At 34.6% G+C, this 20,055-nt stretch overlaps 1 protein-coding gene across 19 annotated transcripts in view; it reads right to left on the reverse strand.

The window, feature by feature from the left end:
- ABI2 (abl interactor 2) overlaps positions 1 to 20,055 on the reverse strand; it is a 110,236-nt gene that overhangs the window by 63,462 nt on the left and 26,719 nt on the right. The gene's annotated exons all lie outside the window — the stretch shown is intronic.

Consider the following 20,055-nt stretch of genomic DNA (forward strand, 5'->3'; position numbering starts at 1 on the left):
TTTAGCTACATCTCCTAAGGATTCATGAAGGACCACAGAGGAAGTAATAATTCTTCAGTGGCCTCCTCAGTAACACAGTAGAATCACTCAAAATTTCTATACTTACTAATTTAGCACAGACATAGTTTTGTAAAAAGATACTCCCTCGCTTAATAAATGATGCTGCTATAACCGAGGACACAGTTCAATCAAGGTGAAGGGATAAGGAATGTCTATGTTAATGGCTCTTTTAAATTCCTGTATGTGCATGCAGCGGTCATTTTTTAAAGCAGTAATAAAAGACTGCCTCACTGAAAGTAGGCTCATTACTTGTCCGTTTTTACTGTCATGCAACACAATAGGCTCTTCCTTTCTGTTTGCTTTAGGGTTTTCATTCTGCTTTCCTTTGTATTTCAGCTCTGTCATATTCTATTCTATCTCCTGGCAGGGAAAAAAAAAAAATCCTAGCAGCAAAGCAGAATTATAGAGAATATTATCTCTTTCTCATTCAGTATCCATTACTGTTCTTCTGGTAACAGAACTCGGCATTCGTGTGGGGAATTCAGTTTCTGTCAGCTGACTTGCATCCTCCCTCCACCTTACCTGTGCCATAGGTATGGACACAAGATCCCAAGCTTACCGAAAGTACACCAATCCTTTGGACGCTGACTGATTTAGAGAAGAACACTGATTCAAGTCAAGCTGATAAGAGCCTCCTCCGGAACTTTTCTAAAAGGTTGGAAAGTGTTATTTAGCAAGTGTTGCTGCAGTGGCCATAGAACAAGTTCTGACCTCCCTTCAAGACACTATGCTTTAGGGAGCCCAGCTGACTGGCAGCCACCAGGTGCACCTTTAGAGATGGTGCTCATGCTGAGTCACACATCTCCTAAGAAATGTATTTTTCATGAATAATAAAGTATAGCTCATACTTGAAAGCAGTTACCCTGATTTGGGTCCTTTCTAGTCCTTTTCCTGGTTAGATCGTTCCTAGCATTCCTCGCCCCTCCTGCTGAATGGCTCCTTTGGCCTGTTCATACCTCCCTGTGCTGACCATTTCTGTCCTCCATCACCTACAGTGTTCTTCTCACCTTACATTTACGGCTCCTCATCTCTCTTAACCTAAACCAATAAATCGGTTTCCTCTCATCATATTCCATTTCCCTCTTCCAGACTCTCAAATCATTTTTATCCTCCTATAAATCAGAATCATTGTCATTCATAATCTTCCATGGCAAACAAATCATTGTTAAATCACTTAAAAAGTTTTCTTAAAATCCTAACATGAGATAAAGCAACTGTACAGAAAATTTACCAATGCCATAAAATTGCTTCAATTTCTGAATACCTAACTTTATATGCACCAGTACATGTACTATATAGTACAGTGCCAGTATATAAATATAAATATACCATATATTCTATATTGAGAATATAAGCTGTATATTGTTCTAACTATGCAGGTGAAAATTTTTAATTCTTTCATATCAAGCAAAGTATGAATTTGGGACCTTTGTAGATTCTACAAAAGAGAGAAACTATGGGCGAAATTTTTCAGTGGACAGAGCTTTAAAAGACCCAAAATATGAAGATGCCTATAAAATTAAGATGTCACTCACAGGAAGTCAACTGAGATGTACTCAGTGAAAATTCATCTATCAGCTTGAGAATTAGAAGATAAAAAGGCAAATGAGTAAAGGAAAAGTTGAAAAAAAAAGAAAAAGGTTTTTTCAAATTGGCTTTTTGTCACTTGAAGCCAACAAATTCTAAAACACTTCAAAGTGTTACTTTTAACAGCAGTGAAATCTTTCCAAAGAAGACATACACATAGCCAATAGGCACACGAAAAGATGCGTAACATCGCTAATCATCACAGAAATGCAAACCAAAACCACAATAAGATATCACCCCACATCTGTCAGAACGGCTATCATCAAAAAGACTACAATTAACAAATGTTGGTGAGAATGTGGAGAAAAGGAGACCTTTGTGCACTGGGAATGTAAATTGGTGCTGCCACAGAGGAAAAGAATAGAGACATTTTAACAGAAAACAGAACCACAAAAAGGAAAAAAAAAATTTAGGAACTCAATTCAAGAGGTCTAAATCTGACTAATAACACAAAAAGAGAAAACAAAGCAGAAACATCATATAATTTTCCAGAGTTAAAGAATGTAAGACTCCACTAAATGTACTCATCAAATGCTTAGTACAGTTAATGAAAAAAGACACAGCAAAGAACATCATCATTAGGAATATATGATTCTACAAGCTTCCAGACAGGCAGGGAGAGAAAAAAATACATACAAAAAAAAATTAGTAAGCAAAATGGCACTTGGCTTCTCAAAAGCAACACCAAAAGCTAATAGAAAATGAAGAAAACAGAACGCCTTCACAATCTGAGGGAAAATTATTTCCAACCTTTAATTCTATACTTAGTCAAGCTACCAACCTAGTGAAAGTTAAGATTTTCAGCACACAAGGTATCAATGTTTTTTTTTTCAACTTTCCATGAATTCTTTCTCAGGAAACACTGGAGGATGTACATCCTCAAAACAGAAAGACAAGAAGTAGGAAGCATGGAATCCAGAAAATAGAATCTACATCAGAGGCAAAGGAAAATCAAAGATGGATGGCAAAGGAAATTCCTAACGTGACAGCTGTGTTTGATAATTCATACAATCCACATTGGAGAAGAATGGCAAAGGGCTCCAAGAAATATGCCTCCTGAGAGGAGAAACGAAACTCATACTGGGAGACAATTCTCCATAGGTCTTTTGCATTCTGTACATTACATGAGCAGAAGCACTAAGCACTGATTGCCTTTCTTCAACTATCTTTTCAAGTATGTTTGTACAGAAAACAGTCTTAGAAGATAAAGAAAAGGCTCCCTCTGGAGCAAAGGGCAGGGATGTTTACTGACATATAAAAGATTCAGGTTCTGTAAATCCAAGGTTCCTCCCAATAATGCAATTCACTGCATGTGCAGGTATCACCTTGCTTTCCTCATATCACACTAAGAATAGGGTTTTGGGGAACAAGTGCAGTGAAAGAAAATGCTGATACTCTGGCTAATGCTATTGCTGTGAGTAATAAACTCCTACATCTCTGACCCAGGAGTCTCATGTCTTCTGCACAGCAACCATAAACCTGCGGCTGGCTAACCCGTTAGGTCCCAGACAGGATTATATTTTAGACCATTTACAGTTCTTGACAACTGATAGAGCACTGATATATTTCAGTATGTTGAGGTAAGATTTATATACCCAGGAGAGAGTTTAGAGATGAATTAGAGATAGATACTTAAGCAACTAAACCAGCCGGTAAATGAGGTAACTATTATCCCCAAGGAAAACAAAAAATTTGCTTAGGGAAGGAAATAAAATCACAGTCCACTGTATGATTCAGCTGTGAATATTTACACAAACATAATGGACACTGAATAAATCTAAAATTACTAAATGTATGAAAAAGATGGGAAGAACTGGGAATTTAAGATTTGCAAATATTAACCACTATACATAAAATAGATTTAAAAATTACTTCTATATAGCACAAGGAACTATATTCAATATCTCACAGTAACCTATAATGAATAAGAATATGAAAACTAATATATGCATGTCCATGTATGACTGAAACATGCTGTACACCAGCATATGCTGACACATTGTAACTGACTATACTTTAATTAAAAAAAAAAAAGAAAGAAAAGATGGGAAGAAATATAAGAAAGCAAAGTCACCATTCCTCACAGTAGAATTACTTAAAACTTTAAAAATAGCAATATGAACATGGACATATGAAGAAAAACATTAGAAAAAAAAAACATATAGACTTCTTAGTGCCTCTAGACAGAGGGAAATCAAAGGGAAAGGGCATAGTCTAGGGCTTTTAGGAGAGGACTGGACACTGAATGGAACTGAAATGTTGGAAATAATCAAATCTGTTTCAGTTCAACATTGCAATCACTAGGCACATGTGGCTACAGGAGCACCTGAAAGGTACATAGTGGAAATGTAAAACTGACTTTTAAATTGAATTTCAATTAATTTAAATTTCAGTAACATATAAGATTGATATGCAAAATCAACTGAACTTTTATACAACAGCAATAAATAATCCAAAAATGAAATTAAGAAATCAACTCCATTTACAATAGGATCATAAACAAACAAACAAATACTTAGAACTATCATTTTAAAAACAGAAAGGTAAGACTTAGACACTGAAAACTACAAAACATTATTAAAATAAAGAAGAATTAATTAAGTAGATAGCCATCCCATGTTCACTGATCAGAAGACTTAATATAATTAAGATGGCTCCTCAAATAAGATGACTCCCCAAGTTTATCTATAGATTCAACACAATAACAATCACAATCTGAGCAGTCTTTTTGGCAGAAACTAACAAGGGATCCAAAAATTCATATGGAAATTTATGGGATGCAGAGTAGCTGAAATAATCTTAAAAAAGAACAAAATTGAAGGACATATGTCACAATTTCAAAACTACAAAAGTACAATAATCAAGACTCTGTGTGAGTGGTGTATGGACAGACATGAATCAATGGATTAGAACTGAAAGTCCAAGACATAAAACAACACATTTACATGCAATTAATTTTTAAGAAAAGTGTAGAGGCAATTCAATGGGGAAAGAAAAATCATCTCAAGAAACAATTCTGAGACAAATAAATATCCACATGCAAGGAATAAATAGGGACCCCTACCTCATAACATATCAAAAATTATCTCAAAATAGATCAAAGATCTAAATGTAAAAGTTAAAACTATAACTCCTAGGGGGAAATATACGAGTAAATATTTGTGAACCTCGATTAGGCAATACTTTCTGAGGTATAACACCTAAAGTACACACAAAAAAGAAAAACTAGGTATGTTGGACTTCATTAAAATTAAAATCTTGTACATCAAAGGATACTACCAAGAAAAGAAAACTCACAGATGCAAGACAATACAGTCATCCCTCAATATGAGGAAGGGACTATTTCCACAACTCCCTGCATATATCAAAACCACTTGATGCTCAGGTCCCTTATATAAAATGGCATAATACAGTCAGTCCTCCATATCAGTGGGTTCTGCATCCTTGAATTCTGTATCCCCAGGTTCAATCAAATTGATCTGCAATTGGTTGAATCTACAGATACAGAATCTGTGGATGGAGGGTGAATGTATTTGCAAATGATGCATCTGATAAGGTACTCATATCAAAAATATATGAAGAACTCTCGCAATTAAAAAATGAGAAGTAAATTTTCAGTCAAGATGGTGGAGTAGTAGGACCATGAGCTTGCTCCTCTCACAATTACAACAAAAATACAACGAACTGCCAGAAAACTAGCAAAAAAAGAGGCTGAAGCCTAGCAAAAAAGATCTTCTTCAACTGGAAACATAAAGAGGGAACCTAACCAGAGGAAGGGTGTGCTCGTGATATAACTGGGACCCATGACCCCTGAGTGGAGGACCCCAAACTGGAGAATAATTAAATTGCAGAGGCCCTCCCCTACAAGAGTAAGAGTTCTGGACACCACGTCATGTTCCCCAGCCAGGGTTCCATCACTGGGAAGAGACCCCAGAACAGCTGGTTTTAAAGGCCAGAGGGGCTTAACTGCAGGAACTCCAAAGGACTGGGAGAAACAGAGACTTTACTCTCTTGGAAAGAGCACACAGAAACTCACATGCTCCAGGACCAAGAACAGAGGCAGTGATTTCACAGGAACCTGGGACAGACCTGCCTGCTGGTTTTGAAAGGTCTCCTGGGGAGATGGGGGACTGCTGTGGTTGACCTGGGACATAAAAGCTGGTGGTGAACGTTTGGGGAGTGTTCATCTACATGAGCTTTCCTGGAGGCTGACATCATACCTGGGTCATTAGTGCCAAGACCCACCTCCACTCAACACTTTGCAGGCTTAACGGCTGGGAAGCCTCAGGCCAAATAACATACTAGGTGGTAACACAGCTCCACTCATCAGCAGACTCTTTCTTGGGTAGATTGCCTATTCCATGCAAATGGAAACCAAAAGAAAGCTGGGGTAGCAATATTTATATCAGACAAAATAGATTTTGAAATAAAGACTGTTATAAGAGACAAAGGACACTACATAAAGCTCAAGGGATTAATCTAAGAAGAAATGACAACTGTAAATATATATATATGCAGCCAACATAGGAGCACCTCAATATATAAGGCAACTGTTAACAAACATAAAAGGAAAAATTGACAATAACACAATATACTGGGGGAACTTAACACCTCACTTACATCAATGGACAAATCATCCAGACACATAATCAATAAGGAAATATGCACTAGACCAGATGGACTTAACTGATACATACAGGACATCTGAAAGCAGTAAAATACGTATTCTTCTCAAGTGTACATGGAACATTCTCCAGAATCAACCACACGCTAGCCCACAAGGCAAGCCTCAGTAAATTTAAGAAAACTGAAATCATATCAAGCATCTTTTCTGACCACAATACTATGAGATTAGAAATCAACTACAAGAAAAAAAACTGGAAAAACCAAAAATCATGTGGAAGCTAAACAATATGCTATTAAATAACCAAGAGATCATTGAAGAAATCAAAGAGGAAATCAAATTTTACTTTTGAGACAAATAAAAATGAAAACATGAAACCAAAACCTCTGGGACACAGCAAAAGCAGTTCTAAGAGAGAAATTTATAGCAATACAAGTTTACCTCAGGAAACAAAAAAATCTCAACTAAACAACCTAAACTTACACCTAAAGCAACTAGAGAAGAAGAACAAACAAAACCCAAAGTTAGTAGAAGGAAAGAAATCATAAAGATTAGAGGAGAAATAAATGAAATAGAAACTAAAAATCAATAGAAAAGATCAATGAAACTAAAAGCCAGTTCTTTGAAAAGATAAACAAAATTGAAAAACCTTTAGTCAGATTTATCAAGAAAAAAAGAGAAAATGTTTGGGGGGGGGAAGAAAAGAAAAAAAGGGAGAGAGCCCAAATTAATAAAATCAAAAATGAAAAAGGAGAAGTTACAAACAACACTACTGAAATACAAGGGATCATAACAGGCTACTATGAGCAACTATACGCCAACAAAAAGGACAACCTAGAAGAAATGGACAATTTCTTAGAAAGGTACAATTTGCCCAGACTGACCTAGAAATAGACAGAAAACATGAATAGATCAAGTACCAGTACTGAAATCGAATCAGTAATTAAAAAACTCCCAACAAACAAAAGTCCAGGACCAGATGGCTTCACAGGCAAATTCAACCAAACATTTAGAGAAGAGTTAACACCTATCCTTCTGAAACTATTCCAAACAACTGTAGACAAAGAAACATTTCAGAACTCATTCTATGGGGTCACCATCACTCTGATACCAAAACTAGACAAAGACAGCACAAAAAAAGAAAATTACAGGTCAATATCACTTATGAATATAGATGCAAAAGTCTTCAAGAAAATATTAGAAAGTCAACTCCAACAATGCATTAAAATGATCATATACCATGATCAAGTGGGAAACGATCAAGGATTTTACAATATCCACAAATCAATTAATGTGATACACCACATTAACTAACATACTGAAGAATAAAAACCATATGGTCATCTCAGTAGATGCAGAAAAAGCTTCTGATAAAATTCAACATCCATTTATGAAAAAAATTCTCCAGAAAGTGGGGATAGAGGGAACATACCTTAACGTAATAAAGGCCATATATATGCCATACCCACAGCTAATATCATACTTAATGGCAAAAAGCTTAAAGCATTTACTCTAACAAGACAAGGACGCCCACTCTTGCCACTTTTATTCAACATAGTTTTGGAAGTCCTAGTCATAGCAATCAGAGAAGAAAAATAAATAAATGGAATCCAAATTGGAAAAGAAGTAAAACTGTCACTGTTTGCAGACGACATGATACTATACATAGAAAACCCTAATGAGACTACCAGAAAACTACTAGGGCTCATCAATGAATGTGGTAAAGCTGCAAGATACAAAATTAATATAAAGAAAAATCATGTGCATTTCTATACACTAACAACGAAATAGCAGAAAAAGAAATTAAAGAAACAATCCCATTTACCACCACATCAAAAAGAATAAAATACCTAGGAATAACCCTACCTAAGGAGGCAAAGGATCTGTACTCTGAAAACTCTAAGACGCTGATGAAAGAAATTGAAGATGACACAAACAGATGGGAAAGATATACCACGTTCTTAGATTGGAAGAATCAATATTGTTAAAATGGCCATACTACCCAAGGCAATACACAGATTCAAAGCAATTCCTATCAAATTACCAATGACATTTTTTACAGAACTGGGGAAAAAAAAAAAAAAAACGGTTAAAATTTGTATGGAAACACAAAAGACCCCGAACAAGCAAAACAATCTTGAGAAAGAAGAACAAAGTTGAAGGAATTATGTTCCCTGACTTCAGACTATACTACAAAGCCACAGTAATCAAAACAGTACAGTACTGACGCAAAAACAGACACACAGATCAATGGAACAGGATAGAAAATCCAGAAATAAACCCATACACTTATGGTCAATTAATCTATGACAAAGGAAGTAAGAATACACAAAGGAGAAAAGACAGTCTCTTCAATAAGTGGTACTGGAGAAACTACCTGTAAAAGAATGAAACTAGAATATTCTACAATACCATATACAAAAATAAACTGAAAATGGATTAAAAAACTAATGGATTAAGACCACATACTATAAAACTCCTAAAAGAAAACATCAGCAGAACACTCTCTGACATAAATCAAAGCAATATAGTTTCTGAATCAGCTCCTAGAGTAATGGAAACAAAAGCAAAAATAAACAAATGAGACCTAAATAAACTTAAAAGCTTTTGTACAGCTAAGGATGCCATCAACAAAACTAAAGGACAACCTACAGAATGGGAGAAAATATTTGCAAATGATGCAACTGACAAGGGCTTAATTTCTGGAATATATAAACAACTCATACAGCTTAATAAAAAAAATAAAATAAAAATAAAGCAACCCAATCAAAAAATGGGCAGAAGACCTAAACAGACATCTCTCCAAAGAAGACATCCAGATGGCCAACAGACACATGAAAAGATGCTCAACATCGCTAATTGCTAGAGGAATGCAAATCAAAACTACAATGAAGTATCACACCTCACACCAGTCAGAATGGCCATCTCACTGAAAAGTCTACAAAAGATAAATGCTGGAGAGGGTGTGGAGAAAAGGGAACCCTCCTACACTGTTGATGGGAATGTAGTTTGGTGTAGCCATTATGGAAAACAATATGAAGATTCTTTAAAAAATAGAAAATTGACTTACCAGATGATCCAGCAATCCCACTCCTGGGCATATATCCAGAGGGAACTCTAATTCAAAAAAATACATGCATCCCAATGTTCACAGCATTATTATTTACAATAGACAAGACATGGAAAAAACCTAAATGTCCATCAACAGATAACCAGGTTAAGATTTATGATATTTATGTATACAATTGAATACTACTCAGTCATAAAAAATAAAATAATGCTATTTGCAGCAACATGGATGGATCTGGAGATCATCATTCTTAATGAAGTAAGCCAGAACAGAAAGAAAAATATCATAAATCACTCATATGTTGAATCTAAAAAAAGATACAAATGAACTCATTTACAAAATAGAAACAGACTCACAGACATAGAGAACAAACTTATGGTTACTTGAGGAAAGAGGGTGGGAAGGGATAATTAGGAGTTCAAAATTTACAGATACGAACTACTATGTATAAAATAGTTTAAAAAGTTTATAATGTATAACACAGAGAACTATATTCAATATCTTGTAGTAACCTATATTGAAAATGAACATGAATATGAATGTATGTATGTACATGTACAACTGAAATATTAATGTACATGTACAACTGAAATATTATGCTGTACACCAGAAATTGACACATTGGAACCTGACTAGACTTCAATAAAAAAGAATGTAAAAAAGATAAACAATACAATTTTTAAATGTGCAAAGGATATGAATAGGTATTTCTCCAAAGAAGATACACAAATGGTCAATAAACACATGATAAGGTGCTCAGTATAATTTGTTGTTAGGAACATGTGTATCAGAACTACAGAAAGACCACTTCACACCCACTAAGATGGCTGTAATCAAAAAGGTGGTCAATAACAAGTATTGGTTGAGAAATCTAGAGAAACTAGAACTCTTGAATAATGCTAGTGGGAATATATAATGGTATAGCCAGCTTGAACAACAGTCTGGCAGTTTCACAAATGGTTAAATACAGTTACCCTATGACCAAGTAATTCCATTCTCAGGCATATACCCAAAATAAATAAAAAATATATGCTCGTCAAAAAAGGTATACATACATGTTTATAATGTTATATGTTATACATGTTCTGGCAGCATTATTCATAATAGTCAAAATGTGGAAACAACTCAAAAGTCCATCAAATGATGAATGGACAAATAAAACATATATCCATTCAGCCATAAAAAGGAATGAAGCACTGATACGTAATGCAACATGGATGAATCTTAAAAACATGCTAAGTGAAAAAAATCTAGATACAAACAGTCGCATAGTATATGACTCCATTTCCACAAAATGTCCAGAACAGGCCAAAAAAACCCAAAAAGTATATTGGTAGTTGCCTAGATCTAGGTAACTGGGAGGATAAGAGATGATAGCTAAAGCATACAGGGTTTCTTTTTAAGGTAATGAAAATGTTCTAAAAATTAATTGTACTTATGGTTGTATATATATGTGAAGATACTAAAAACCTCTGAGTTGTACACTTTAAGTGGGTAACTGAATGATATGCAAGTTATCTCTATTAAAACTATTTTGAAAAAAGATGAAATGATGTACTGACATATTACAATAAAATAAATCTTGAAAACATTACATTAAAGAACATAAACACAAAAAGTCACATACTGTCCAATTCCATATACATGAAATGTCCAGAACAGGCAAATCCATGGAGACATAAAAGATTAATGTTGCCAGGAGACAGAGGTAGAGGGAGACGGGGAAGTGACTGATAAAAGAGTATAGGCTTCTTTTCAGAGTGATGAATATGTTTTGGAATCAGACGATGGTGATGGTTGCACAATCTTGTAAATACACTAAAAAACCAGCAAACTGTACACTTTAAATGGGTGGATTTTATGGTATATGAAATACATCTCAATTCAAAAAATTTAAATGGCCATAACTGGCCAGTGGCTACACTACTGGACAGCACAGCCATAGAGGGTGCCTAAATTCAAAGCAGCCTTTTATGAGCAAGAATAGACTTTTGCTTTAAGCCAACTGGGAAGTAGGGGCTGAAAAGGGAGGAGAAGTAGCCAAATTCAAGAGCAGCAAAAAAGTGCTAAACATTTGAACTGTAATTGCTTACAACTTTTGAATATAAATACAGATGAAAGTCCAAAAGCTGTGACCCAGGGATACATGACTTCAGAACAATGTTTAATCGCTTTGTGCATAAGCTTCTAGATTTTTAAGAAGAAAATGAACTACAACAGCATTTCCCAGACTATGCTGTGGTACTTAGCTATTGGGCATCAAAAAGCAGTTCTGAGGGCCAGTATGTTTTGAGAAATATTACACATAGGTAAGTTAAATAGGTTTCTTTACTGCAAGGCTTCCCAGAACTTTTAAAATGACATTGGTGTTTTGTAGGTTCAAAAAGGGGCACATTATGCAGTATCCACTTTATAACACAAATATATTTTACATATTATACAATGCTGGTTTGGGAAATAATGGACTATAGGAGTATAATGGATCCAGTAATGAGTATAACAATTCTACTTATTTAATGCATTAAGAGTATACAATTTCAAAGCTGTATGATTCTTAGAAACTTTTTTGCTCCATTTTTTGATTTTTATTTAATTTGCTTTGGCATAATGTTAAATTAGTAATTTACAAGAAAAATCAATTACCCCTTTATAAATATTGATATGTTTCTCTAGGTTCTTAAAATTCTAGTCCTAAAGTTATAAAGGTACAAGCCAATATGTCAATACAATATTCAAAAAAGATCAAGAAGTAATCCATATTATGGAATACAACTATATATACTTGACTAAAGTCTAAGTACATACAAATATTATATGGACATAATCTCTGTGACACTGATGTTAACTACTGATCTCTTCTACTCAGGATATCAACGTGGCTGGAACAGTGTTTGTCCTAGACAGAGTCTCCTCCTATTTTATTGCACTGATTCTGAAATTTTCCCTAAATTATAGTCCATTTTGGCATCTCAAGTGTCTAAAACAAGTCACTTCTCTGTGAGGTGCATTAGTACTGCAAAAAAATTCAGTAGAGAGTTTTTTTTTTCCTTCCTTAAACACACATTTCATTTTTATTGGAAGTGACAACTGTGTAGCAGGCTTGGGGTGTTCAAAATCTGCACATTCCAAAGAAAGGACTGGCCCTTGGTCAAACCATGGGAGAAAAAAATAGAAGTCTTTGGAATACCTTGCCTGAAGAGTATCTTTTATACACCTGGGGCCTAGAAAGACATCAGATAGTTATGCTGACAATGTGATTTATGATAAACACCTATTTTGTTCACCAGGAGCCCTAGGATGTGATGTACCAGTTTGATCTCTCAGTGTGAGGCCTAGAACTAAGGTCAGTCACAAGTGCACTCCATACCTGTATGACTGAGCTCCAATCAAAACTGCATGCACCCAGACTTTGGTAAGCTTCCCTAGTTGGTAATACTTCATATATGTTGTCACACAGTATTGCCAGAAGAGCTATATATGCACTGTCACAGTTCCACTGGGGAGAGGAAAATTAGACATTTGCACCTGATTTCTTGTAGACTCCATCCATTTTATGCACCTTTTTCCTTTGCTAGTATTACTCTGTATACTTCTGTTGTAATAAATCATAATTGTAAATATAACAGCATATCTGAGTTCTGTGACTCCTTCCAGCAAAATGTCAAACCTCTGGGATGGTCGTGGGGAACCCTAACACACCAAATTACTATGGCTTGACTGGAGACATTCTCCAGTTATAAGAACTTTAAGTGTATTCAAAATTCCAATAACTATGAAAACTCATTTTTATAGCTAAGCATCTGTTGCAGTAAGGCTATTGGTTGCCATTAGACCAATTAAAGGAATTCACAGATCTCTGAAATAAGAAATACTTTTAGCAAAGATTTTGTATCTCTATTTGAAACACTGAAGAATAAAAGAGATGATACCAAAGAAAGATGTTTTTATCCCAAATAAAAGACAACATAAAAGGGTCATATCTAAGACAATTTAGGCATCAAAATAAGTAATGATAAAAATTGATTATAACCCACTGAACAAAATGGGCTGAAAGTTTAATGAAGAATAAAATATATGCATAGCATCAAAGTATCTTCCCACAAGGTACTTAGTATTTACAAAAAAAAATATTCCAAAGATAAACTTCACCAGTGGAGAAACCTGTCAGACACACTGGTAATCAAGTGATCAAAATGAGTATCATCAGTGACAGGACAAACTGAAATCAAGATCAACTTGGTAGGAAGCAAAAAAGATAACATGGCATCATTTCTGTGACATTCCTACCAAAAATATATGGCTTGAATCTAGTCATGAGGAAACTACAATCTAGTAACTGAAAGGACACCACAGGAAAAAATAACTGCCTATAATCCTCAAAAGTGTTTGGTCATGAAAACCAAAGAAAGATAAGGAAACAAGGAACTGTTTCAGACTGAATGAAATTAAAAGTTGCGAAAAGTAAACACAACATTATTTCTGAACTGGATTCTTTTTTTATAAAGATCATCTTAGAAGAGTTGGTAAAACCTGAATGGGGATCTGAGGGTTCAATAGTGAAAGTATATCAATAGCATTTCCTGATTTTAATGGTTGTTTTCTGATTAAATAGGAAAATGGTCTTGTTTGTAGGAAATACACATGAAAGTGTTTAGGAGTGATGGCATATCAGGTCAGCAACCTATTTCCAAACAATTCAGAAAAAAAATAGTCCTGTAGTTTTAATCTTTTTAATTAAAACTAAAAGAAATTCCTTCCTTCACCCTCATGGGATGATATTAAATTATTGTTGAATGAAAGAAAAAAAATTGAGAAGTTTCTGGTAATTTAAAGTTTCATCATGATTAAATTTTGTCTCTTAAATCAACTAACATACAACTTTTAATTATTCTGTCAACACATAACTTACAATTAAAATTAAGCATGTGGAAAAAAATTCTTCCATAGTCACTTCATCGTATAAAAGTCTTGTATATAAACTATGCATGTTTTCTACCATTACTTCTTAAACTAGTTACCTCCTGTGTGCTTCATATCAGTTAAAATAATGACTGAGTTTTAAAGAACTTTTCATTTTTTAAAGTGGAGACTGCTACTCACAAGAATGAATGAACTTTTACATTTATTTTTACTTAATATTCAGTTGCTAACCCTTTTCTTGTTCAAATCAATTTTTTCATGTCAACATATGACCACTAGGTTACTGGTCAAATTCTATATATCTTATGACGCATCTAAGCTGTAGAACTCTGAAAACATTACAAAATCAAATTCGCGTGATTTCTTCTGAATTAACTGTCAGGCTTTAGACAAACTGCCAGACCAAAAACTCATTAAACTCATTACCAAGATACAATAACTAAACCAGCAACTACAAATTTCCCAGTTTGAAACCTAAGAGTCATAATAGGTGTTATATAATACAAAGTTTGCTCAGAATAAACCTGAAGTATTTCCAAAGTATTGTCTCATTCCTCATATAATTTCTATTCCTGGCTCTCTAAAACAGGGGATTACTGTCTTATTTATGTGTGTTCTCTCAGCTGACCAGAAAGGTTGGCACAAGATGGAGGTCAATAAATGTCTGTCAAATTGAATTATCAGAAGGTAGTTCCCACTTCCCAGTGCACTTTTTCCTTGGGAGGTAATTTTACCATGCCACATAGGACATGTTACGGTTATTTCTGTATTGATCCTATTTCCACTCTGCAATTATAAGATTAGAAGCATCTTGAGAACAGTAATCACAACTTATTGATTTCTTTTTAATTCTCTACACCACCAGAACTGCACACAAAAGAAGACGTATTAGTTGAAAACGAGTACATCTTTTTTTTATGAACCAAACTTGAATAAACAGGACTCAGGATATCATCATTCCCACTTGCAGATGAAAAAAGCAAAAGAACAAAAAAAAACAAAATGAATTACTAGATGTAGAACTACAGAACTGAAATTCAGATCTCAAAGTATTTGAATTAAAAAAAAAAAAAGTTTTCCACTCAACTAATATCTATTCTTTGGCCACAAACCAAACCTATAACTTTTTTGCCTTCTACATCTTGACTCATTACTCTCTGATGGACAAGCAGTGCCTACAAACAACAATAAAAGTACCTGATGCACAGCTTGAGGCAATCACTGTAGCTGAACTATGATTTACGTAGCAAAACCCCATTTGATACTAGAAAAATAGATACTGCCTAAACAAAGGAAAACTATATAAGAAATTCAAGTTTAGTAAATTAAAAAACTGAATGATTGGATATTTAAAACTCCACTATAGCATATGAAGTAGAGTAGCAAAACCAAGGGCTCTAAGTACAAGATCTATCGAGTTAACTTTAAAAGCTAATACAGCAAGAGTAGATGAAATTGTGAAGGAATGACATTTCACATTACATGCCTTCTTTCCTGCCAGAGGTTTACTATTTTATCCCTCCTCCCCCTAGAGTAAATCAGTTCATCTTTCCCATTTCACAGGTTAATTTCACCTCCCTGAAAGGGAAAATATTCACTGAAAAAGGTAATAGAAAAATGGGAGAAGAAAAAAGAGCACAAGTTTACATCCCCTGAAGCTAAAAGTTGGGAGTGGGGAGGGGATTTAACTTAACCAAAGACAATAAAAAGGAGACTGAAGAGTCAAAGACTGTAAGAATTATTGAAGGGAAAACTGTGCTGTATTTATGATTACAGAACTCCAGTAATGGATAAACCTGAAATACAGCAGATTACCACTTCTCAATTTCTCTCTTTCTCAGAATTGATGTGTTTATTTCGCTAGCAACAAGGTATCATACACACTGGTGACAGACATGCTTACCAGCCCCTTATTTCCCTAAGCAGAAATATTTTTCTCGAAGATACAACAAAGTATTTTTTGTTAGCACAAACCTAAAAAGGATGCCAAATACCAAGATAGCACTTGGCAGACTTCTCCAGTTTGTGCATGTATGTAACACTAATTTCTTAGTGGTTGGGAAAGAACTTATTATTCTGAAGTCTTATTTGGAAAACTCAATATAAAGTTATAAGCAAAATTATCAAAAGCAATGCCATCCTATGAAAAAACTTATAAAAATTATATTGTTAATTTTTCATTAGAGTATACATTTTTATTGAAGTATAGTCAGTTTCCAATGTTGTGTCAATTTCTGGTGTATAGCATATTACAGTCATGCATATACATATATTCCTTTTCATATTTTTACTATAGGTTACTGTAAGACATTGAATACAGTTCCCTGTGTTATACAGTAGGACTTCGTTGTTTACCTATTTTATATATAGTAGTTAGTATCTGCAACTCTTGAACTCCCAATTTATCCCTTCCCACCCCCTTTCCTCCCTGGTAACCATACTTCTGTGACTGTAAGTCTGTTTCTGTTTTGTAAGTAAGTTCATTTATGTCCTTTTTTTAGATTCCACATATGAGTGATATATGGTATTTTTCTCTATCTGGCTTACTTCACTTGCTATGACAATCTCCAGGTCCACCCATGTTGCTGCAAATAGTACTATTTTATTCTTTTTTATAGCTGAGTAGTATTCCACTGTGTAACTATACCACAGTGTCTTTATCCAGTCATCTGTTGATGGACATTTAGGCTGCTTTCATGTCTTGGCTACTGTATACCTAGTGCTGCTATGAACATTGGGGTGCAGGTATCTTTTCAAATTAGAGTTCCCTCTAGATAAATGCCCAGAAGTAGGATTGCTGGATCATATGGTAAGTCAATTATACATTTTTTAAGGAATCTCCATACTGTTTTCCATTAATGGCTGCACCAAACTACATTCCCACCGACAGTGTCGGAGGGTTCCCTTTTATCCCACCCTCTCCAGCATTTATCTTTTGTAGGCTTTTCAATGAGATGGACATTCTGACTGTGTGAGGTGATTCTTCATTGCAGTTTTGATTTGGATTTCTCTGATAACCAGCGATATTGAGTAATTTTTCATGTGCTTATTAGCCATTTCTATGTCTTCACTGTTTAGGTCTTCTGTTCATTTTTTTATTGAGTTGTTTGTTTTTCTATTATTAAGTTGTATGAGCTGTTTATATAGTCCAGAATTAAGCCCTTGTTAGTCGCATCATTTGCAAATATTTTCTCTCATTCTGTGTGTTGTCTTTTTGCTTTGTTCATAGTTTCCTTTGTTGTGCAAAAGCTTTTAAGTTTAATTAGGTCCCATTTGTTTATTTTTTGCTTTTATTTCTATTGCTGGGTAGACTGCCCTATGAGAACATTGCTAAGATTTATGTCAGAGAATGTTTTGCCTACGTTTTCTTCTGGGAGGTTTATAGTGTCTTGTCTTATGTTTAAGTCTTTAAGCCACTTTACTTTTGTGTATGGTGTAAGGAAGTCTTCTAACTTCATTGATTTACATGCAGCTGTCCAGCTTTCCCAACAGTACTTGCTAAAGAGATTCTTTTCTCCATTGTATATTCTTGCCTCCTTTGTTGAAGATTAATTGACTAAGTGTCTGGGTTTATTTCTGGGCTGTCTATTCTGTTCCATTGAGCCATTATGTCTGTTTTTGTGCCAACTCCACACTGTTTTGATTACTGTAGCTCTGTAGTATTGTCTGAAGTCTGGGTTATTCTTGCAGCTTCATTCTCTTTCTTCAGTATTGCTTTGGCAACTCTGGGTCTTTTGTGATTCCGTATGAATTTTAGGATTATTTGTTCTAGTTCTGTGAAAAATGTCCTGGGTAATTTGATAGGGAGCACATTAAATCTGTAGATTGCTTTGGGGAGTATGGCCATTTTAACACTATTAATTCTTCCAATCCAAGAGCAGGGGATATCTTTCCATTTCTTTAACTCAGCTTTAATTTCCTAAGTCAAGGTTTTGTAGTTCTCCACGTGTAAGTCTTTCACCTCCTTGGTCAGGTTTATTCCTAACTATTTTTTTTTTTTGGATATGACTTTAAAAGGGATTGTTTCTTTACTTTCCTTTTCCAATATTTCATTGTTAGTGTAAAGAAGTGAAACTGATTGCTGCATGTTAATCTTGTAACCTGCTACCCTGCTGAATTCTTTTATCACCTCCACTAGTTTTTGTATGGAGCCTTTAGGGTTTTCTACATATAGTATCATGTCATCCCTATATAGTGACAATTTTATGTCTTTTCCAATTTGGATCCCTTTTACTTCTTTTTCTTGTCTGACTGCTATGGCTAGAACTTCCAATACTATGTTGAATAGAAGTGGTGAGAGTGGCCATCCTTGTCTTGTTCCAGATTTTAGCAGAAATGCTTTCAACTTTTCACCATTGAATATTATGTTGGTTGTGGGTTTGTCATAAGAAGCTTTTATTATGTTGAGATTATGTTCCCTCTATATGCACTTCAGTAAGCATTTTTTTATCATAAATGGGTGCTGAATTTTATCAAATGCTTTTTCTGCATCTATTGAGATGATCATGTGATTTTTGTCCTTTCTTTTGTTGATGAAGTGTATCACACTGATTGATTTCCACATGCTGAACTATCCTTGTGTCCCTGGGGTGAATTCAACTTGATTATGGTGTACAATCTTTCCTATGTGTTATCGGATTCTCTTTGCTAATATTTTGTTGAGAATTTTTGAATCTGTGTTCATCAACCATATTGGCCTGTAATTTTTTTGGTAGTGTCTTTGTCTGGTTTTGGTATCAGGGTGATGGTGGCTTCATAGAATGCGTTTAGGAGTGTTCCCTCCTCTTCAGTCTTCTAAAAGCATCATATAAGTTCTTCTTTGTATGTTTGGTAGAATTCTCCAATGAAGCCATCTGATCCTGGACTTCTGATTGCAGGAAAGTTTTTTTTTTACTGTTGATCCTATTTCAATTCTAGTCATTAGTCTGTTCAAATTATCTATTTCATCTTGATTCAATTTTGGTGGACTGTATTTTTCTAAAAACTTGTACATTTCATCTAGGTTGTCCAATCTGTTGCTATATAGTGGTTCATAGTATTCTCTTATGGTTTTTTTGTATTTCTGTGGTGTTTTCTGGCTGTAATTTCCCCATTTTCATTTCTTATTTTGTTTATTTGTGTCCTCTCTCGTTTCTACTTGGTGAGCGGGGCCAGAGGTTTGTCAATTTAATTTAGTCTTTAAAAAAACACAGCTCTTGGTTTGATTGATTTTCTCTATGTCTTTCATCTCTATTTTATTTATTTCCTCCCAGATGTTTATTATTTCTATCCTTCTGATGATTCTAGGCTTTATTCCTCTTTTTCTAATTGTTTTAGATAGTAGGTTAGGTTGTTTATTTGAGATTGTTTTTGTTTTCTTAGGAAGGCCTGTATCACCATGAACTTCCCTCTTAGGCCTGCTTTTGCTGCATACCAGATTCCATGGCTCAGAATATACTTTTACTACCTAAAAGCAATCACTGGCACAGTGGGTTTTTTTTTTTTTTTTCAATTATCACTAAAGATTAAGTTCCCTGTCTATGAACAATATTCAAGACGGTCTTTACAGGTAATTGTGATATGCTAACTTTACACTGTTAGGTCATATTCTTTCTAAACAAAGCTTAAGCACAAAGCTTTATCATGAATGTAAGAAACACATGGAAAAGTATAAATCAACAGTAACACTTGACACTTCAAACCCTAGTAAATTAGAAACACCTCTAAAGCCTTACTTGGCTTTATTTATACCTGGATTAACGAAAAACAAAATATTAACCTCTGAAATTAAAAACATAAGGCCACTATGTATTTT

The sequence above is a fragment of the Camelus ferus genome, chromosome 5, assembly GCF_009834535.1.
Source record: "Camelus ferus isolate YT-003-E chromosome 5, BCGSAC_Cfer_1.0, whole genome shotgun sequence".
NCBI classification, from domain to species: domain Eukaryota; kingdom Metazoa; phylum Chordata; class Mammalia; order Artiodactyla; family Camelidae; genus Camelus; species Camelus ferus.